Source organism: Schistocerca cancellata, chromosome 12 (assembly GCF_023864275.1).
Source record: "Schistocerca cancellata isolate TAMUIC-IGC-003103 chromosome 12, iqSchCanc2.1, whole genome shotgun sequence".
NCBI classification, from domain to species: Eukaryota; Metazoa; Arthropoda; class Insecta; order Orthoptera; family Acrididae; genus Schistocerca; species Schistocerca cancellata.
The window spans coordinates 121121908-121144552 of record NC_064637.1 but is presented as its reverse complement, the minus strand read 5'-3'; the positions used below and the strand labels follow the sequence as shown (position 1 = coordinate 121144552).

At 47.0% G+C, this 22645-nt stretch overlaps 1 protein-coding gene across 7 annotated transcripts in view; it reads left to right on the top strand.

The window, feature by feature from the left end:
• The window catches only part of LOC126109561 (bifunctional purine biosynthesis protein ATIC), a 116551-nt gene that overhangs the window by 9452 nt on the left and 84454 nt on the right, over positions 1-22645 (top strand). The gene's annotated exons all lie outside the window — the stretch shown is intronic.

Genomic DNA, 22645 nt, shown 5'->3' with positions numbered 1-22645 from the left:
CTCCCTGTTTCTTGCATCTCTCTTTGGTTTTCTTGTCATGTTCTGTCCATTGTAGTGTTTGTTTTCCTTCTGTCGTTCTTCTGGTTCTTCCTTTCTTTTGTTATTGTGCCACATGTCTTCTTTGTTTTCTTCTTTTCCTTGGGTAATAGTGTTACTGAGAACAAGGAACCGATGACCTCGCAGTTTGGTCCTCCCCCCCCTCCCCCCCTTTTAAACCAGCCAACCAACCAACCCACAGTACACCCTGATCCAGAGCTCCATTTAGGCAGCCAGAGCCTTCATGTTGTAGCCCAGTCCCATTTCTTGGGCCTTATTTTTTATATAAAGCTGTCATGGCTGTCCCATATTCACCACTTGAAGACTACCTGGATGCGGAATCTCAATGCTCTCTGCCCATTGGCCCACACGTCTTGGGCTGCAGACTTTGCTACTCTTCTCCATCTTTACCGTGCTCTGGTTTTGTCAAGATCAGATTATTGTTGTATGGTATGGCTCGGCGGCTCCTTCCACTCTGCAACTATTTGCCCTGTTCATCATTATAGAATGTGTCTGGCTGTTGGTGCCTATTGCACTAGTCACATTGACAGTCTTCTCAAGAAGTGCGGATTTCCCCTCTACAAATACTATGGAGCCTTCGCCTGGCTTCTTATGCAATCACCATTCGACAATTCGCTGACCATCCCGTGTACTCAATACGCTTCACAAATGAGGGATGTCTCCATCCTGACACCCGCACTCTGGGAGGATTGCCAGTTGGAATACATCTCACGTACCTCTGTTGGGATTTCCATCTCCACTCGTTGGATCCCCCTGTGGGTCCGGGGGTAGCAATAGGCCCGAGGTATTCCTGCCTGTCGTAAGAGGTGACTAAAAGGAATTTCACAAAATTCGGCCTTTATGTGATGGTCCCCTGTAAAGTTTGACCTCCAGTCTTCAAAATTTTCCTGAAGAGTGAGCCAATTGGGGAAGGGAGCCTTACATGGTGCATTGTGCCCATCGTGCATTCAGATCTTTAGCCCAGTTTCTCGTCGTCGCATTTCATCCCGCTCATTCTCCATCTCTTGGGTGAGGACACCTTCCAGGGTGAGTTTTCCAGCATGCACTATGCAGTGTCACATTCTGCGGTGACGATGACTATGTACTTGTTCGCACATGATATCCACCATGGTAGCCAGTCTGTTGTGCTGGGGCTGCCATGTGCCCTGTTGGTTGTAGCCCCCCCCATAGGGATCACTCTACTGATGCCTACACCGTTAACTCCCCATTTATGCTAAGGGGGAGATGCCCATCCCCCTGAGGCATCGGGACTCCCGGCAATGGCCATCCTGCCAGGTGACCTATGCTGCAGCTGCGTGGCATCCGTGGTGAGGGTCCCTGGTCAGAGTGGGTGGCATTAGGGCAGATGACACGCGATGAAGCATAGTCTATTATCTCTTGCTGGTGGTGAAACACCAGTAGCCTATAAGCATTAATGAGCTCAATTCGATGCACATAAGTATGACCCCAAATCATTTCCCTCCCTGGCCACACCCTGGGAGGAATGCCAGGCTAAGGATGGCAGCAGATCTTATTTTCCCCAGTACCTTGTATGTTCGAGAACTGATGGGGAGTCTTTCATGACGATGAAGCCTCAGTTTTTTGTTGAGCATTTAGAGGATAAGTTTGAGGAGGTGGAGGGCTTTTCCAAAATGAGATCTGAGTCAATCTTGATCAAAAGAGCATCCTCTACCCAGTCACAGGCGTTACTCACTTGTGACAAGCTGGAGAATGTTTCTGTAACCCTCACACCCCATAAGAGCTGAAATATGGACCAGGGTATCATATTTCACAGGGACCTCCTTTTGGAGTCCAACGATCAACTGTGTGCCAATTTAGAGCGGTGAGGTGTACATTTGATCAGGAGTGTCCACCGGGGTCCGAGGGATAATCAGGTTGCCACTGGTGCCTTCATCTTGGACTTCGAGGGTGATACATTGCCCGAGAAGGTCAAGGTGATAGTCTACCACTGTGATGTATAGCCCTATATCCCTCCCCTGAGACCCCCCCTGCGGGTCCGGGGTAAGAATAGGCCCGAGGTATTCCTGCCTGTCGTACGAGGCGACTAAAAGGAGTTTCAACTGTTTCGGCCTTCCATGTGATGGTCCCCCTTGGGGTTTGACCTCCATTTTTCTAAATTTCTACAGAAGTACGAGCCTTTTGGGGAAGGACACCTTACGTGGTGTACCACTGGTCCTAAGTGCACTCAGACCTTGGCACTCAGCATTGCACCGGCGTTGTAACCATACCCACTATTGCTCAAATTGGGCCTAAACGCCTTTTGGGTTGTCCCAGTTACGCCCATAGTGCGTCTCCATCTGCACCAGCGATCATGATGGACTTTCCATGGCACCAGAAATCCAGCACGGTAGCCAGCCCGTTGTGGTGGGGTCGTCATGTACCCTCTAGGTTGTAGCCCCCTGACAACACAGGGATCGTACTGCCGATACCTGAGCTGCACCCTCCCCACGTCGGCCAAGGAGTAGATGCCCGTCTCCTTGGGGCATCAGGACTCCCGGCAATGGTCATCCTGCCAGGTGGCCCTTGCTGCGGCTGGGTGGCGCCCGTGGGGAGAGCCCCTGGTCGGAGTGGGTGGTATCGGGGCGGACGTTTCGCAGATGAAACGTCACCACGTATCGGGTCGCTCTGCGGCCGAGTCTTTCAAAAGAAAAAGTACCGTTTCTGGTTCTGGTTCTCCTGCCCCTTCCCCCTTGGCCACTCCATGGGAGGAGGGACAGGCCCGCCGGCTTGGAGCGAAGTACTTCCCCCGCTATTTGGTCTGTTCTCGCACCGATGGGGGGACATTCGCCACCTCCAAGCCCATGTTCTTTGTTCAGCACATTGAGGACATCTTCGGGGAAATCGAGGCTCTCAGCAAGATGCGTTCAGGGTCCGTACTTATCAAGACCACGTCCGCCACACAGTCGGCGGTGCTCCAGGCGTGCGACCGCCTAGGGGACATCCCAGTCTCCATTGTCCCACATCTGGCACTCAATAGGACGCAGGGGGTTATTTTTCATCGTGACCTCCTGCTACAATCTGATGAGGAGCTCAGGGCCAACCTGGAGCGCCGAGGCGTGCATTTCGTCCGGCAAGTCCAGCGCGGCCCCAAAGACCGTCGCATCGACACTGGGGCCTTTATCCTCGCCTTCGAGGGGGACGTTCTCCCAGAGAAGGTAAAGGTAATGTGCTACCGGTGTGACGTGCGACCCTACGTTCCGCCTCCTATGCGCTGTTTTAGGTGTTTGCGCTTTGGGCACATGTCGTCACGGTGTGAGGCTGAGCCCCTCTGGCGATTGTGGCCGTCCTCTTCGTGAGGAACATACATGCACCCCACCACCTCGGTGCGTTAATTGTCCTGGCGTCCACTCGCCTAGATCCTCAGACTGCCCCGCATATCAGAAGGAGAAGAAGATAAAAGAAATCAAAACTTTGGATCGGCTGTCTTATTCTGAGGCCAGGAAGAAGTACGACCGCCTCCATCCCGTGCCATTGACCACTTCATTTGCCTCAGTTGTGTCCACTCCTTCCGCGGTATCCTCACCCCTCTCCTGTCCCCCCTCCGCCTCCTCCGCCCATCAGGGGGCTCTGCCTCCGCCTCCCAAATCCCTCCCTTCCAAATCCTCCTCCCCCGTGGCCCCCACCCCCTCTGCCCCAGGGGCCATCCTTCCTCCTCCTTCTCCCCACACGCCACCTGAGAAGCGATCCTCTTCTCAGGCGTCCATCGGGGACACGTTCCGGACCCCGGCTTCCGAGGTCCGGCGTTCCAAAACGGACCCCGCGCGTGAGGACCTTCTTCGGGTCCAGCCCACCATCCCTGTGCCTCCTCGGCCTTCCAAGAAGGCCTCCAAGAAGAAATCTTTATCCCCCTCTCCACCCCGGCGCGTTTTGACTGACGCTCCATCCGTGAGTCGCCGCTCCCGGCCGTCCTCAGTTTCGCCGGGACGCTCTGCTGCCAGGCGCTCAGCTGGCCTTTCGTCGGCAAATGATGCTGCCCCTCCTACACAACCAGGGACAGCGGCCGCAGCTGGCGACCAGTCGATGGAACCGGATCCGCCTCCCGTCGGTTGTAGCGTTGTTCCCTCGCAACCTGGCCCTCCGCGGCCGTCGAGGTGACCAGCTCTTCCCCCGTCTCGTTCCCACAACTTTTTGACTAGCGATGGCGTTGTTTCATTGGAACATAAGAGGTATTCGATCTCATCGGGAGGAATTACAACTGCTCCTCCGCCTGCACTGTCCGCTCGTCCTTGGACTCCAGGAAACCAAGTTGCGCCCGACTGACCGTATTGCCTTTACCCACTATACCTCGGAGCGGTATGACCTTACCCCTGTGGACGGTGTCCCAGCTCATGGTGGGGTCATGTTGCTCATTCGGGACGACGTCTATTACCATCCCATCCCATTGACCACCCCACTCCAAGCAATAGCTGTCCGCATTACTCTTTCTGCTTTTACTTTTTCAGTTTGTACCATCTACACTCCACCGTCGTCTGCCGTTAGTCGGGCTGACATGATGCACCTGATCGTTCAGCTTCCCCCGCCGTTTTTATTGTTTGGCGACTTCAATGCCCATCATCCCCTTTGGGGCTCTCCTGCATCCTGTCCAAGAGGCTCACTCTTGGCAGATGTCTTCAACCATCTCAATCTTGTCTGCCTCAATACCGGCGCCCCGACTTTCCTCTCGGACTCCACTCATACCTTCTCCCACTTGGACCTCTCAATATGTTCTACCACTCTTGCCCGTCGGTTCGAGTGGTATGTCCTTTCTGACACCTATTCGAGCGACCACTTCCCCTGTGTCGTTCGTCTCCTGCACCACACCCCATCCCCACGTCCTTCGAGCTGGAACATACTGAAAGCTGACTGGGGACTTTACTCATCCCTGGCGACCTTTCCGGACCACGATTTTCCCAGTTGTGACAGTCAGGTCGAATACCTCACGGCTGTTATCATCCATGCTGCCGAACGTTCCATTCCTCGTACTACTTCTTCACGTCGCGTTTCCGTCCCCTGGTGGAACGAGGCTTGTAGGGACGCTATCCGTGCTCGACGACGTGCTTTACGCACCTTTCGCCGCCATCCTACGTTGGCGAATTGTATTGAATACAAACGACTCCGAGCGCAATGCCGTAGAGTCATCAAAGACAGCAAAAAAGCTTGTTGGGCCTCTTTCACCGGCTCCTTTAACAGTTTTACTCCATCTTCCGTCGTTTGGGGTAGCCTGCGCCGGCTGTCGGGTATTAAGGCCCACTCCTCGGTACCTGGCCTGACCTCAGGTAATGCGGTCCTTGTTGATCCGGTGGCTGTCGCCAACACCTTTGGCCGCTTTTTCGAGGAGGTTTCAAGCTCCGCCCATTACCATCCTGCCTTCCTTCCCAGGAAAGAGGCAGAAGAGGATCGGCGACCTTCCTTCCACTCGCTGAATCTGGAAACCTATAATGCCCCCTTTACTATGCGGGAACTCGAACGTGCGCTTGCACTGTCCCGGTCCTCTGCTCCGGGGCCGGATGCCATTCACATTCAGATGCTGGCACACCTTTCTCCGGCGGGCAAAAGCTTCCTTCTACGTACCTACAATCGCGTCTGGACCGAAGGTCAAGTCCCCATGCGTTGGCGTGACGCCGTTGTTGTTCCTATACCCAAACCCGGGAAGGATAGACACCTTCCTTCTAGTTACCGCCCCATTTCTCTTACAAGCTGTGTCTGTAAGGTGATGGAGCGCATGGTTAATGCTCGGTTAGTCTGGATTCTTGAATCTCGACGGCTCCTTACTAATGTCCAATGTGGCTTTCGTCGCCGCCGCTCCGCTGTTGACCACCTCGTGACCTTGTCGACATTCATCATGAACAACTTTTTGCGAAGGCGCCAAACGGTAGCCGTGTTCTTCGACTTGGAGAAGGCTTATGACACCTGTTGAAGAGGAGGTATCCTCCGCACTATGCACAGGTGGGGCCTACGCGGTCGCCTGCCCCTTTTTATTGATTCCTTTTTAACGGATCGAAAGTTTAGGGTACGTGTGGGCTCCGTATTGTCCGACGTCTTCCTCCAGGAGAACGGAGTGCCTCAGGGCTCCGTCTTGAGCGTAGCCCTTTTTGCCATCGCGATCAATCCCATTATGGATTGCATTCCACCTAATGTCTCAGGCTCTCTCTTTGTCGATGACTTCGCGATCTACTGCAGTGCCCAGAGAACATGCCTCCTGGAGCGCTGCCTTCAGCGTTGTCTAGACAGCCTCTACTCATGGAGCGTGGCAAATGGCTTCCGGTTCTCTGAAGAAAAGACGGTTTGTATCAACTTTTGGCGATATAAAGCGTTCCTTCCGCCATCCTTACATCTCGGTCCCGTTGTTCTCCGATTCGTGGACACAACTAAGTTTCTAGGGCTCACGTTGGACAGGAAACTGTGTTGGTCTCCACACGTCTCTTATTTGGCGGCCCGTTGTACACGTTCCCTTAATGTCCTCAGAGTTCTTAGCGGTTCATCTTGGGGAGCGGATCGCACTGTCCTGCTTCGCTTGTATTGGTCCATAGTCCGATCGAAGCTGGATTATGGGAGCTTCGTCTACTCGTCCGCTCGGCCGTCCCTCTTACGCCGGCTCAACTCCATCCACCATCGGGGGTTACGTCTTGCGACCGGAGCCTTCTACACTAGTCCTGTCGAGAGTCTTTATGCTGAAGCTGCCGAGTTACCGTTGACCTACCGGCGCGACGTACTGCTGTGTCGGTATGCCTGCCGGCTGTCGTCTATGCCCGACCACCCCTCTTACAAGTCCTTCTTCGCCGATTCTCTCGACCGTCAGTACGGGTTGTATGTGTCTGCCCTGCTGCCCCCCGGAGTCCGCTTCCGTCGCCTGCTTCGACAATTGGATTTTGCCCTCCCTACCACCTTCAGAGAGGGTGAGAGCCCGACACCACCTTGGCTCCAGGCTCCGGTTCATATTTATCTCGACCTCAGCTCACTCCCGAAGGATGGTACTCCGGCTGCAATGTATTGCTCACGGTTTGCCGAACTTCGTGCTCGACTTGCCGGTCACACCTTTATTTACACCGATGGCTCCAAAACTGACGATGGTGTCGGCTGTGCCTTTGTCGTCGGGGCCGCCACATTTAATTACAGGCTCCTCGACCAATGTTCCAGCTTTACGGCCGAGCTTTTTGCTCTCCATCAGGCCGTTCAGTATGCCCGCCGCCACCACCATTCATCATATGTACTCTGCTCTGACTCACTCAGTGCTCTTCAGAGCCTTGGAGCTCCCTATCCGGTCCATCCCTTGATACAACGGATACAGCAGTCCCTCCATTCTTTGGCTGATAACGGTGGTTCTGTCAGCTTTCTGTGGGTTCCCGGACATGTGGGAGTGCCTGGGAATGAGGCTGCGGATGCTGCAGCCAGGGCTGCAGTCCTCCTGCCTCGGCCAGCCTCCCATTGTGTCCCGTCATCCGACATTCGTGGGGATGTCTGTAAGAGGCTTGTGTCGTTGTGGTGGGATGCTTGGTCATCCCTCCAAGGAAACAAGCTCCGGGCAGTAAAACCGCTACCAACTGCTTGGACAACATCCTCCCGACCATCTCGGCGCGAGGAGGTCCTTCTGACCAGGTTGCGGATTGGGCATTGCCGGTTTAGCCACCGCTACCTGCTCTCCGGTGACCCAGCCCCGCAGTGCCCTTGTGGTCAGGCATTAACAGTGCGCCATGTTTTATTGTCGTGTCCCCGTTTTAGTCAATTTCGTGTTGTCCTGTCCCTGCCATCTACTTTACCGGATGTTTTAGCTGATGACGCTCGAGCAGCTGCTCGTATTCTGCGTTTTATAACTTTAACTGGCTTGTCCAAGGACATTTAATCTTTTTACTTATTTTGTCTGCATCTTTGTCGGGTCCTTCTGGTGTCCCCTCCATCCCCTTGAGTTTTCCCAGATTCCATGTGCTCAAACAACAGTGACTGGGCGCTAATGACCTCAGCAGTTGAGTGCCCTTAAACCCAACCAAAAAAAAAAAAAAAAAAAACCTCCCCTGATGCGGTGCTTTAAGTGCTGGAAGTTCGGCCACATGTATTCCCACTGTACTTCCAGTGTCACATGCCGAGATTGCGGACGCCCATCACGTCCATGTGCCCCTCCTCCCATCTGTGTCAACTGCAGAGAGCACCATTCGCCTTGCTCGCCAGACTGCAAGATTCTCCAGAAAGCAAGGAAAATCGTGGAGTTCAAGACCCTGGACCGACTGACCTACAGCGAGGCTAAGAGAAAATTTGAACACCTGCATCCTGTGTGTATGACATCGTCTTACACTGCCGCTAAAACAGTTCTGGCACCATCAGCTCTGCCAACCCCAGTTACCTCTCAGAGCCGGAAGACTACTGCACCACCTACTTTGGGAGCAACAACCCCCCCCCCCCTTTCCCCAACCATCGGGGACATCCATCCCAATTGCTAAGCCAGAGAAGCGTAAGTCTTCTTTCGCTAGGAAGGGGTCCCTTGGGATGCTCCCATCCCAGGTTTCAGCTAATGGGAAAGATGACAACTGCCAGTGGCTGAAGAATCCAAAAGCAGCTGGTCATAGGTCTTCATGCTCATCCCAGAGGCTGAGCCAGTGAAGTCCTCCGTCAGGGTAACCCAAGGAGCAGCAAGAGAAATCCAAAAAGAAAACCTCTAAGACCAAGGAAATTGTGGTGACACACCACCGCTTCCTAAAAGCTCTGCGTCTGAGGATGGAGTGGAGATTTTGGCGTCCGCTGAGGATCTAGATCTCGCCAGACCCTCAGACTCAATGAATATAGACTGCTTAGGCAATAAGTAAACTACCTCATTGAATGTTCCATGCCTTCCCAGTCTCACGATGAAGTCGTCCTCCAGTGGAATTGTGGCGTTTTTTTTCCACCACCTGGCTGAGCTATGGCATCTGATAGGCTTTATGCCTGCTATCTGCATTGCCCTCCAAGAAGCCTGGTTCCCAGCAATATGGACCCCTACCCTCTGCGGTATAAGGTATATTACAGGAACCGTAGTGACTATAATCAAGTGTCAGGTGGGGTTTGTGTTTATGTTCTAAACTCAGTCTGTAGTGAACCTGTGGCACTTCAAACCCCTCTTGAAGCTGTGGCAGTCAGAAAAAGAATGACACAGGAAATAACTGTCTGCAATGTATATCTTCCTCCAGATAGTGCAGTATCCCTGTATGTATTAGCTGCACTGATTGATCAACTCCCTAAACGTTTCATACTTTTGGGAGATTTGAACACCCATAACCCCTTGTGTGGTGCCACTGTGCTTACTGGCCAACGCAGAGATTTCGAAACATCACTGTCTCAGTTCAACCTTTGCCTCTTAAATACTGGGACCGCCACGCATTTCAGTGTGGCTCACGGTAGTTATTCGGCCATTGATTTATCAATTTGCAGCCCAGGATTTCTCCCATCTATCCACTGGAGAGCACATGACGACCTGTGTGGTAGTGACCACTTCCCCATCTTCCTGTCACTGCCCCAGCGTCAGGCCCACAAACGCCTGCCCAGATGGGCTTTAAAGAAGGTGGACTTGTAAACTATCAGCTCTGCTATCACCATCGAATCTCCCCCACACGGCAACATCAATGTGATGGTTGAGCACGTGACTACAACAATTGTTTCTGTGGCAGAAAACATGATACCTCACTCTTTAGGGTGCCCAAGGTGTAAGGCAGTCCCTTGGTTGTCACCGGAAGTCATTGAAGCAATTAAGGAGTGTCGGCGAGTTCTACAGCGGCATAAGCGGCACCCTTCCCTGGAGCACCTCATAGCCTTTAAACGACTGTGTGCCCTCATTCACTAACTTATCAAATGATGGAAGCTGGAGTGTTGGGAGAGATATGTCTCGACCATTGAATGCCATAAGTCACCTTCCCTAGTCTGGGCAAAGATCAAACGTCTTTTCGGGTACCAGACCCTCTGCGTCGGAGAATTACCCCCAGCCTTTCGCACTCTCAAACAGCGGAATGAAGGGAACGTCCTATCATTCACTACACACCGCAGTGAATCCTATAATGCTCCATTTACAGAGTGGGAGCTCCTCAGTGTCCTTGCACATTGCCCCGACACAGTTCCTGGGCCAGATCGGATCCACAGTCAGATGATTAAACATCTCTCATCTGACTACAAGCAACATCTCCTCATCATCTTCAACTGGATCTGGTGCGATGGCGTCTTTCCATCGCAATGGTAGGAGAACACCACCATTCCGGTTCTCAAACCCTGTAAAAACCCGCTAATATGGATAGCTATCGGCCCATCAGCCTCACCAAAGTACTTTGTAAGCTGCTGGAACGTATGGTATGTCGGCGATTGGGTTGGGTCCTGGAGTCACGTGGCCTACTGGCTGCATGTCAGGGCGGCTTCCGCCAGTCGCTCTACCACTGATAATCTTGTGTCCTTTGAGTCTGCCATCCAAACAGCCTTTTCCAGGCTGCAACACCTGGTTGCAGTCTTTTTTGACTTACGTAAGGCAACCGACACAACCTGGCAACACCATATCCTTGCCATATTGTATGAGTGAGGTCTCCGGGGCCCACTCCCAATTTTTATCCAAAACTTCCTGTCGCTCCGTACTTTCCATGTCCAAGTTGGTGCCTCCCATACTTCCTTCCATATCTGGGAGAATGGAGTCCCGCAGGGCTCTCTATTGAGTGTGTCTCTATTTTTAGTGGCCATTAACGGTCTAGCAGCAGCTGTCGGGCCCTCAGTCTCACCACCTCTGTATGCAGATGACTTCTGTATTTCGTACTGTTGTTGCTGAGTGGCACCTCCAGGAGCCATCTACAAGGCGCAGTCATGGGCTCTAGCCCGTGGCTTCCAGTTTTCAGCAGCAAAATCATGTGTCATGCACTTCTGTCAGCGTCGTACCATTCATCCGGAACTCACACTTTACCTTAATGACGATCCACTCACAGATGTGGAGACATTTCGATTCTTAGGACTGGTTTTAGACGCTTAATTGACTTGGCTTCCTCATCTTTGTCGCTTAAGCAGAAGTTTTGGCAGCACCTCAATGCCCTCCATTGCCTGAACAACACCAATTGGGATGCAGATCGCTCTACGCTGCTGCGGCTCTGCAGAGCCCTTGTCCAATCCAGAGTTGACTATGTGTAGTGTTGGCAGAAGAGCCAACACTGTGTTGCAAGAGGAGGCCGAAATGCACGCGTCAACTCACGCTAGCTCGTGTGAGGTCTGAAACAGGATACTTAATGAATGCTATAAAGAAAAGTATGTAGCTGCTGGAATACTTAACTTTAATCCATCATTTGTATACAGCATTCTTGAGGATACAAGTGAGACTCTCTCTAGAAATGGTTAATGGCGCCTTGCTAGGTCGTAGCCATGGACTTAGCTGAAGGCTATTCTAACTGTCTCTCGGCAAATGAGAGAAAGGCTTCGTCAGTGTAGTCGCTAGCAAAGTCGTCATACAACTGGGGACGAGTCCTAGTACGTCTCTCTAGACCTGCCGTGTGGTGGCGCTCGGTCTGCAATTACTGACAGTGGCGACACGCGGGTCCGACATGTACTAATGGACCGCGGCCGATTTAAAGCTACCACCTAGCAAGTGTGGTGTCTGACGGTGACACCACACTATGGGAGTGAGATTTATGGTTCAGCAGCGCCCTCAGCATTGCATTTACTCGACCCTGTGCACCACTGCGGGGTTCGACTAGCGACAGGAGCTTTTAGGACGAGTCCGGTGAACAGCGTACTGGTAGAGGCTGGGTTCCCTCCACTGCAGATGAGATGTGTGCAACTGCTCGCCAGTTACGGAGCGCACATTCGTAGTTCCCCTGAGCATCTGAATTACTGTCTCCTCTTCCCACCCGCAGCAGTCCATCTCCTGCATCAGCGACCCAGGTCAGGGCTAACGATTGCTGTTCGCATGCGGTCTCTTCTCTTGAAACTGGAGTCCTTCCTTTTATCACCTCTAGTTGCGGTCCGTTCACGTATGCCTCCATGGTGTACATTTCGTCCACAGCTTCGTTTGGACCTTTCAGTGGCCCTAATGACTCCGTTAACCCTGTGGCTCTCTGCTGTCACTTCCTCTCGATTCTTCACGTGTTCCAGGGCTCTGAAGTATTTTACACCGATGGCTCGATGGCTGACGATAGCGTTGGCTTTCCCTTTATTCACAGTGGCCATATTGTACAGCATTCCTTACCCAATGGCTACAGTGTATTCACTGCAGAGCTGGTGACCATTTCTCGTGCAGTTCAGTATCTCCGTTCATGCCCTGGGCAGTCTTTTTCTTTTATGTACTGACTCCTTGAGCAGCCTGAAAACTATTGAGGAGTGCTACCCTCGCCATCCTTTGGTAGCGTCCATCCAGGAGTCTGTCTATACTCTGGAGTGGTCCAGTTGTTCAGTTGTGTTCATCTGGACCCCCCTGGTCACGTCGGAATCTCGGGGAATAAAGTTACCGACAGGCTGGCCAAACAGACTACACGAAAACCACTTCTGGAGATGGGCATCCCTGCAACTGACCTGTGTATGTTATTACACTGTAAGGTTTTTCAGCTTTGGGAGACAGAATGGCAAAATCTTAGTACGCACAACAATCTGCGAGCCATTAAGGGGACCATGAATGTGTGGAAGTCCTTGATGAGGGCCTCTCGCAGGGACTCCGTGGTTCTCTGCCGGCTCCGCATTGGCCATGCCTGGGCAACCCACAGCTACCTCCTGCACTGTAAAGCCCCACCTCAGTGTTGGTGCGGCGCCCAGTTGACAGTGGCCCATATTCTGGTGCACTGTCCCACTTTGACTGCCCAGCAACGAAATCTAGGGTTACCGGACTCTTTGCTGCTAATTTTATGTGACAATGCCTCTTTGGCTGATTTAGTTTTACGTTTTATTCGTGAGGGTGGGTTTTATCATTTGATTCAAGTTTTAGCGCATGTCCTTTGTCCCTCTGTCTTCCACTCTAATGCTTTTAGGGTGGAGGTTTTAATGTGTTGCAGGGTGGCTGGCTTTTCCTTTTATTTCCGTGGTCAACCAGCCACTGTAATCTGCTTCTTTGTTTTATTTTCTTCTGTTTCCTGCATTTCTCTGTTGTTTTCTTGCCCTCTTTTGTTCCTTTTAGTGTCCGTTGCCTTTCTTTTATTCATGTGGTCTTTCCTTTCTTTCAGTTTTGTGTTATGTGTCTTGTCTGTTTTATTCTCACACTTGTGGCATTGTTTTATTAGGAACAAGGGACCGATGACCTTGTAGTTTGGTCCCTTTCCCCCTCTTTTAAACCAACCAGCCATTCCACTCGCTGGAAAGTGCCCCGTGTATTTCCTCCCTCACTCCTGTTTGAAGGTGCCTTACCTGTAAATTAGGACCAACCTATTCGAAAATCCTAAGGTCTCTGTCACCCCTCTCTCTCTAGGAAAACTGTTCTCTGTATTCCAAGCTGAAATCGCTGCAATCAGGGCATGTGTGGAGGAGAATATGCATAGGTGCTACAAGGACCGTAGCATCTACATCTTTCAAGACAGCCAGGCAGCCCTGAAATCGCTGGCAGCTCCTGCAATGAGATCTAAGATTGTTGCAGAATGCCACAGGGCACTGGAGGAGCTAGGGGTAAGCAATAGGGTAAACCTGGTGTGGGTCCCTGGCCACTCGGTGATCTGTGACAGTGAACAAGCTGACAGATTGGCCAGGATGCGGGCAACAACTCAATTTATTGGACTGGAACCTGTCGTGACAATCACCAAGGCTGTGATCAAACTAGAACTACGGAACTGGCTTACGAAACAGTTAATAGAATATTGGACCAAGGCCCATAAACAAAAACATGGTAAGGTAATGATGCCTAAGCCATGTTTTAAAAGAAGCTCTGTAATCCTGGGATTGAACTGGAAAGAGATTAAACTGATGACCAGCCATGGGAATTTCAAAAGAGACCTACACACAATGGGTATAACGGAAGAAGACCCTAAATGTGGGATCTGTGATGAGGGTAAAGAAGCTGCATCACACCTAATCTTCGAATGCATGGCATTGGAGAGCAAAAGATACAGAATCTTTGGGACAACTAGACCTGAAGAAATTGTGTCTAACAAAAAACTGGTAGAGGGACTCCTTGAACTCTATAAAGGCATTGGTTGGCTTTACTGGATATACAGGGAGCGATACCGCACAATAAATTCTGTTTCGGTGTGGGCAGTAGCCGGTTAGACCAAAGCTATTTTAGCTTCCCTGTCAAAATTAAATCAAATCAAGTCACCACTATGATATTCCAGTGTCTTGTATATTCCATCCTTGAGGAGTTCGAGGGTGATACCATCTTCTACACTGATTGTTCTAAACCAATAGATAATGCGGAATATGCTTGTACATCTCCTACTGGCATGGAACACCATCTACTGCTGGGATCATGTTGTGTATTCTCAGTAGAGCTATTTGATATTAACAGGGTCCTCCATTGTGTTTCTCAGGCCTCCCTCCAATGTTTTAGGCTATACACTGATGCTGCTCTTGTCGTCCTTTGGTCACTGCTATCTATGACCACCTCTCTACCCTTGGCCGATCCGCCTGCTCCGTTGTCTTTGTCTGGGTCCAAAGTTGTATAGGCATCCCTGGGAATAGGTGCAGATATGTGGATACACATCAAATCTCTCTTTGCCCAAAAGTGGAATAACTTCTGGTGTGCTGCTGCTCTCAGTAATGAACTCCACACAGTCAAGGGGACTACTGCAGTTTGACACTCTTCATTCTTCTCCTCTCCGAAGGAGTCCACTGCCTTATGCCGTCTACACATTGGTCATACTAGGCTCGCTTACTTTTTCTCTTGCGTAACGAGCTACCGCCCCCCCCCCCCCCCCCCCCCCCCAAATGTGGCTGTGGAGCCAGAGTGACGGTATGATATATATTGGTGGATTGTCCCATTCTTTTGTACTAAGTATAGTCTTCCAGATTCATATTATCAGTCAGTTCATGGACAACTTAACCAGCCTTCAGTTTCCTATGTGAAAGTGGTTCTTATTTTCAGTCATAAGATTTTGCTTTACTCCTTATAGCAGGGGCAGGGTGGTTGTGGTTGAGGCCTCTCTTCATGTTTTCTAGGTGTGGGACCCATAACAACTCCCTCTGAAAAGACTGCTCTTTTATCCCTCTGTTTTGCCAGTTTGTGTATTTCATTGTCGGGAAGAGATGGAGGTCAGACGGTGCTAAATATAGACTGTATGGAAGATGCCGTACGGTGGTGAGATTGAGTCTCTGAAGTTCTGCTGTTGTGGCACATGAAGTGTGTGCTTTGGCATTGTCATGCTGCAGGAAATGTGACCCACACATTCTTGTGAAATGCTGATTGCGCTTGCAATTTCTCTCTAAGTGCTACGACAATCGTCCTGAATCAATCTGCCAACATTTTGCTTGTGAAACTTGGTGGTTGCTGTCACAGGAAGTCCAACTCTTTGTTTGCCACGCAGGTCAGATGTTCCCGCCTCAACATCTTTAAACTTACTCGCCCAACGACGCGCAGTACTCACATCAACACAATCACCACAAACTGCTTCCATTCTGTGATGAATCTCCTTTGGTGTGACACCTTCTGCTGTCAAGAATTCAATGACTGCACATTGCTTAAAGCACATTATCACATTCACTGACTGTCTGCCCAGGGTTCCATACTTGAAACTGTAACAACACAAGTATTCATTGCTAAGACTTCCCACCAACTGGAGCTCCAGAGAAGAGGTTTCGGAACAAGCCAGTACCTGCCGCATACCAATGCTGCCAACTGTTGAAGAGTTAACGAATGTGGAGGCATTACTTTTCAGTCAACCCTCGTATTGTTTGGTTAATATGTTAGTAGTCAGTGCAAACACAGTGGGCAATATTTTTGTATGTAAATTGTTAAAAAAATTTTCAATATTCTGCATATTTCACGTCACTGAACTTCTAGTGTAAAATATGCATGTTGCCAACACTGTTTCTGGTGCTTTTCTGTTTATAACAAACGAGTGAGAACTTGAACATAAACCATTCTGCGTCAAGTTTTGTGTTTGGCTTCAACTATTTGTTAGATACATTGGCAGTGAGAAAACACAGTAGTGAATAGTGAGGTGTGTGGAATATGAAAAAAAGATACAGGAAGGTGGTGTGTAAGAAAAGTGAAAAACACTTCAGTTGTTGCAAATCTGTCAGGGGTATTGCAAAAATATCTTGGTCCTCAAGTAACGGGTATTAGCATCACATCTATTGTGCAGGAATTGCTACACTCATTACAAGAAGAAATTCAGCGACAACCCACCATCACCCAAATGTGAAACTGAAGAAGACAGTGCAGATGTTTATATTCCTAGGTATGAAGTCACTGGTGTGTTGAATGTTAGCGTTTCTGCTGTAGCCCCTACTATATCCCCATTAAATGTCCAGGAAAGGTAAGAAGCACAAGAAGAAAACATACTATAAAAAGAAAACTGGAAGATATTGAAACTAGTTTTGAACAAGCAACATCTCAAAAAAAATTGAAATGTATAATGTAGATGCACCTGAAGATAGTGATGTGTCCAGGAAAGGTGATGCGTGGTTTCAAAACCTAAATACTGCTATTTCAGCAGCTACATATACTGAGAAGGTACAATTATACTGACATCGATACCAAGTACCTACTTTAAGCAGCAGATACAGAAATACATACTTGCTTCCTCACATTATTTGATTTCAAATGCTTGTAAAATAAAGAATGAGAAAGGTATTTGGGCATGCCCAGATTCTTAATGTGGGCATCCTTTGCAAGATGATACACTTACTGTTGCTCTGGAATATTATCTAAGTGATGACAAAGATTGCAGCAGATTAAGTCCTAACCAGGATGATGTTATATCTGTTAGTGAAAATGGTGGAAAAGTTAAAAGGTACAAAAATATAGGACAAGATCAATAAGAAAAACACACCTCCTGATGAAAAAGGAAAACCCGAATTTACAAATTGGTCTCACAAAATTCTATTCCTTACGACCAAAATAGGTAAAATGCCAGCCAGTGAAAGAAGTATGCACATGTATTTACCGCACTAACTTGAAGCTTGTTGTTTCACCATAAGTTGTCACAGGATAGAAATACGCAGAGATGGACCTAATGCTTTTGTGTATATGTCAAGATCCGCAAGATAAATGTTGGTTGCAGGAGTGTGCGATGTGTCCTTGTGCTGAAGTGATGAGTATTGAAGCATTACACCTTCAGGATACTGACAGTGACAAAATGTATGCATTGTGGGAGGGAGAAGAGTTGGTGAAGGAGATAGCAAAGCCAGAGAAGTTCGTTACAGAGGTCAGGCATTGGGTCATGAAAGGAATAGCTCACTATCATATCTGTATGATTCAGAGACAAGCCATAGCAGAAGTAAAATCAGCAACATCCCAGAATACTGACACGTTAGTTCTTAATTTTACTTTGTTGAAAACTGGTCTGTTTCTTTGCAAAATGAAATTCAAAGTTACCACTAGCAAACATCACAGGTATCAGTATTCACTTGTGTTGCTCACTTCCTTGGAACATCACATTATTTTGCTATTGTCAGTGATGATCTCATTCACGACAGTGCGCATGCATGCTATGCTGTCAGCATGATAATTGATGACATAGCACCTAGAGGCCATGCATTTCCTAAACATGTGTATGTGATTGATGGTGCAGCATCTCATTTTAAAAACCGCTTTCACCTTTATGAGCTTGGTCAACACTGCAGTACAGGAATGAAGGCAGAAAAATGAATATTTTCAGCAACAGGTCATGGAAAAAGAGCACGTGATGAGATAGAATGTCTCTGTAGACATCTTGCAACAAGATTTTATTTCCGGCATGAAGCTATTGATGCTGCTTGATTTGTACACACAATATCAACATTAGTAACAAGCATGAAACTCTTAATTCTAAATGAAAGTACATTAAGGGAATTCTGTTTAAAAAAAGAGGGAAGAGTGGTATGCCGTGAAGCCTGTGGTAGGAATTAAGTCAAGTCACTACTGGGTTACATCCCAGAATGGCACAAAAATTGCAGGAACGGTTCTCCATGAAATGAAATGCAGCCTGTTACTGCGTGTGAAATGCAGAGACAACAGTATACATCAGAAAACTTTGTAGTGAGCCACATCATATCTTGCCTATATGATAATAAGTGGTTGGTGGGATTGATAAGTGTCTCTCATAAGTTCCGAGATATAACTGTCTCCTTTGTCACCTCAGTGTCCTGCTAATGCTTCAAATGGCCATCATTAAAAGATCAGTGTGGAGTTTCCATTTCCCAAGTACTGCTCTTGGATCATCCTTGTCCGTGTGCAGATTCAGCTCAGCTGTACAATTTCAATGAGAAGCAGATGGAAAAAAATGAACTCTTTTTCAATAGTGCATTGTTGATTGTTACATTGTAGGCAATTCTAATTCATGGAAAGTCATGAGGAAGTAAAATCATGACAGAAGACAATAATAATTTGTGAATAAGATCATAAAAAGAAAAATGGGTATAAATATTCTGTATCTCATTTTCGTTGTAAAATAATTCCGAAAAAAGTTATGCGTTGTTTCCCCACTCACTTGTACTGTTGCGAAATAATTATTTTGATTCAGAAATATTAGTTTTGCATGACATTTACTTAAAATCAGTGATCAATTTAAATATTGAATTGTCCATGAGTTTTTGACCTACTTAAAAAATGTCTCGCATTTTGTACAGACAAGTGTTGCCCACAGTGATTGTACATTCCGTAAGTACAATGGACCAACTAATGTACCATAGAATTTTTAGAACATTTGGGATGGGGTTTTGGAGAAAATAATTTCTAAATAACCAAAAAATTTAAGATTCTTTCATCTTCATGTACAAATATTTTGACACTTTAAGAATTTAATGCATTAATATCATAGCCGATAGTTAGCTGTCCTTCCACTTTATCGTTTCTCAAGACAGTTAACATCCTCTGACTATTCATATTTTGAAAACATAATTTTAAAATTTTCCAAAAGTTTCAAATTTTCATAGTTTATTTTTTTAAATACTCAATTTTTCCTTTCGTTACAACATTTTTACGAATACTCTCATTTATAGAAGTCCATAGTGTTTTAACAACTCATCATAAAATAAAAATATTGTAGCTTTGGAAAGGTATCATGTGGACCTACAACATATATTTTTTTCAGCAAACTTTGAAATAGTGAAGCGACACAGTCACTCTTGACCTGTAGGATTTGAGATGAAATCCTCCTTTAGCTTTAAACATCTGTCTCCACAATAGTAATCGGGAGAAGAACTGCTGAATGTCAAGGCTAGCACGCAGCAGCATCTTGACCCTCCTGGAGGAAGTCAGAATTGACGCACTTGTTGGAAGGATTCATTGTCAGATGTAGAAGTAACTCAGGGTGTGAAGGGAAGTGTGTTGGGACCCTTGCTGTTCATGTTGTATATTAATGACCATGCAGACAATATTAATAGTAACCTCAGACTTTTTGCAGATGATGCATTTGTGTGTAATGAAGTACTGTCTGAAAGAAGCTGCATAAATATTCAGTCAGATCTAGATATGGTTTCAAACTGGTGCAATGATTGGCAATTTGCTTTAAATGTTCAGAAATGTAAAAACATGTGCGTCACAAAATGAAAAAACATAGTACTCTGTGACTATAGTATCAATGAATCACAGTTACCATTGGCCAATTCGTACAAATACATCGGTGTGACCCTTTGTTGGGATATGAAATGGAATGATCACGTAGTCTCAGTTGTGGGTAAAGCACAATCAGTTCACAAAGGAGATTGCTTTCAAATCACTTGTGCGACCCATTCTAGAATATTGCTAAAATGTGTGGGACCTGTGCCAGATAGGACTAACAGGAGGTATTGAACGTATACAGAGAAGGGCACCACGAATGGTCACAGGTTTGTTTGACCCATGGGAGAGTGCTGCAGAGATGCTGAAGAAACTGAACTGGCAGATTCTTGAAGATAGATGTAAACTATAATGAGAAAATCTACTAACGAAATTTCGAGGATTCTATGAATACGTTCCACTCGCATAAGGATTGTGAGGACAAGAGAAGAGTAGTTACAGTATTCACAGAGGCATTCAGTCAGTCATACTTTACATGCTCCATATGTGAATGGAACGGGAAGAAACCCTAATAACTGAGGCAGTGGAATATACTCTTTGCCATCCATTTCACAGTAGTTTGCAGAGTGTAGATGTAAATATAGATGTACAAGGCAGTTCCTGGTAGCTCCAGTCTTCTGCAGGACGGAGTGAAGTCAGTTGGCAGAGGAGCCGATGCCACATGTGAAACTGTCACTCCTGCCTCCCTGTCAATGCCCTGCAACTGTCTTTATTGCCACTCAATGTCTAACACTTACACCCATGCCTTAAAAGTGTCTACCCCTTTGTCTCAGTTAAAGTTGTATCCTGGTCTTCCCATTGCTTGGACTCTAAAGAGTTTGTACAGGATCAAACAACTTGTGTAAATGGACTATGTTTCCCAAACATTTGAAGTGTCTGGTATCTGTCTGATGTGCTTGTCAAACGTATGTTATGTTTGACATCTTTGTGAGAAGTTTCGATTGATGGAAAGTTTGACAAGATGGAAGAAATTATTTGTTAATGGTTCGCCTCTTATGTATAGTGAAAAATGGTTCTTTTACAATTTATCTTGTTGTATCGTGAGTTTCCACATGATGGAAACTATGATCAAGAGTAAAAACAAAATAGTACTGATATTACCAAAATGGTACAGGTATCATATATTTACCAGCCATATATTATGCAGGAAGAGGTTCTGAATGGAATAAATATTGTACACATTAAAGTGGGAGTGCAATGAAATAAAAGAACTCGAAGTTCTCATGGGTGGTGCGGCCTATCTGTACCTATGTTGTGGTGTTTTAATGAACTATCATTAGAGGAGCAGGTAGAAGATACTAAATTTTCTCATACATGTCTTCTTTTTCAATGTGAGGGCAAAGTAACTCTGAACAAGTTGTTAAATGTTTCACTGTCCATCTGTGGAAAGCTGATGTAATCATCAGTTTCAGAGTGTAACATTTCCACTACACAGGTTTTCATGTAAATATTTATCATTTTAAACCATTCCCTATACCAGCACCTTGTTTTCTTCCTCTTTAAACATGGTGTCAAAGTCAGTGACTGCTTTGTCTACATTTGTGATCATTCTTACTATTGAGAAAACACAAGCACGAGCAGTGTCTGCTTCAAAGTGAGGTTAAACTAACAAACTGTGTTTGTATGTGTACAGGCTTGTTTGACAAATCCACAGATAGTTGGGCTCATTTAACAAACAAGTTTGCTCATTTAAGGGTACCTTTAATATGAAATAATATGGGCCAAGACCTTAGTTTTTTCAGTTTGTATTTTATGGTCATTCTCTAGGCAGGATTAAAACACGGCTGACCACTTGAGCTCCCTTTGCTTGACAAGTCACAACTGACTGAATCGTTTGCCCTCTGAAGATGCTGCTGTACCTACAGGGAACTGCATATATACTGGACAGTTAAAGACCTGCATTGTCATGAAGGCCAGTGGAAGTGGGCTGGAACATCAGTCACAATCTATGCCTCAAGATTGATCTGTTTTATTTTACCTTGGTGCACATTCCATTCCTTGCCAATGCTGCACTGCCAACTTACTTTCAGGAGATCCTTTCTCTCTTTGAATCTAGTTCAGTATGACACAATCGAAGCGCTGTTGTTGAAAAAGCTTTCTTTGCCTATACATATCTACTTTTGATGTATTTATACCCTGACAGTTGTTTATAATGATGGCTTCAGTTGTTTGGAGACTAACATCCTTGGCTATTGCTGTAGAGGTTCCAGGTTGAAACCCAGTGACCACTTGGAATTAGTGTCGAATGGAATGAGGTGCACAGTGCCTCATGAAGGCCAAATGAGAAGTGCCTCGAGAAATAACCTGTGGTAATAACATCGAAGCCTTAAAAGCAGTTTCAAATTGAAAGGCCATCTGTGAACCACATGACATTATTACTTTTATTATTGTTGTTATTAATAAACATTTTAGCCAGAAGAGTTTTTTTAATGTCTTTTGGAACTTGTGGGATTACTTTTCTTTTCTTTTCTTTTTTTTTTTTTTTGTGTATAATTGTTATCATTTACTAAGGTGAAGTGCAGTTTCCCACTATGGTTTTTTATTTTATTTTATTCTTTATGTCTGCAAACGCAGTCTAAGTTCCCTGCAATTCTTTCTTTTAGTGAACATGTAGTCTCAACTACATCATTTTTATGTTCCTCATTCACTTAGAGTTAGATTACTTTAACTCAGTTAACCATTCAAAATATATTTTCCAATTTTCTTCATTACATATCACCAACCGACTCAGTTTCCTCCACATGCAAACTTCAACAGCCACATCCCCCCCCCCCCCCCCCTTATGGCAAGGAAGTCAGCACTATCCCATGTTGGAATGCTGCAGTCCACTGAGCTTTTATAGCCTCACCACAACAAGTAGTATTACTTCAATAAATTATAGTTGATGTTATTATTTCTTTTTCGGCTCCACGTCATTCAGAGGTAAGGAATCGTAAGAGATGCCACACATTGTGGGTGCCATGGGTCACTGCAAACTGTCTCTTGTGTTTAGCAGCTATCTATTATACTATC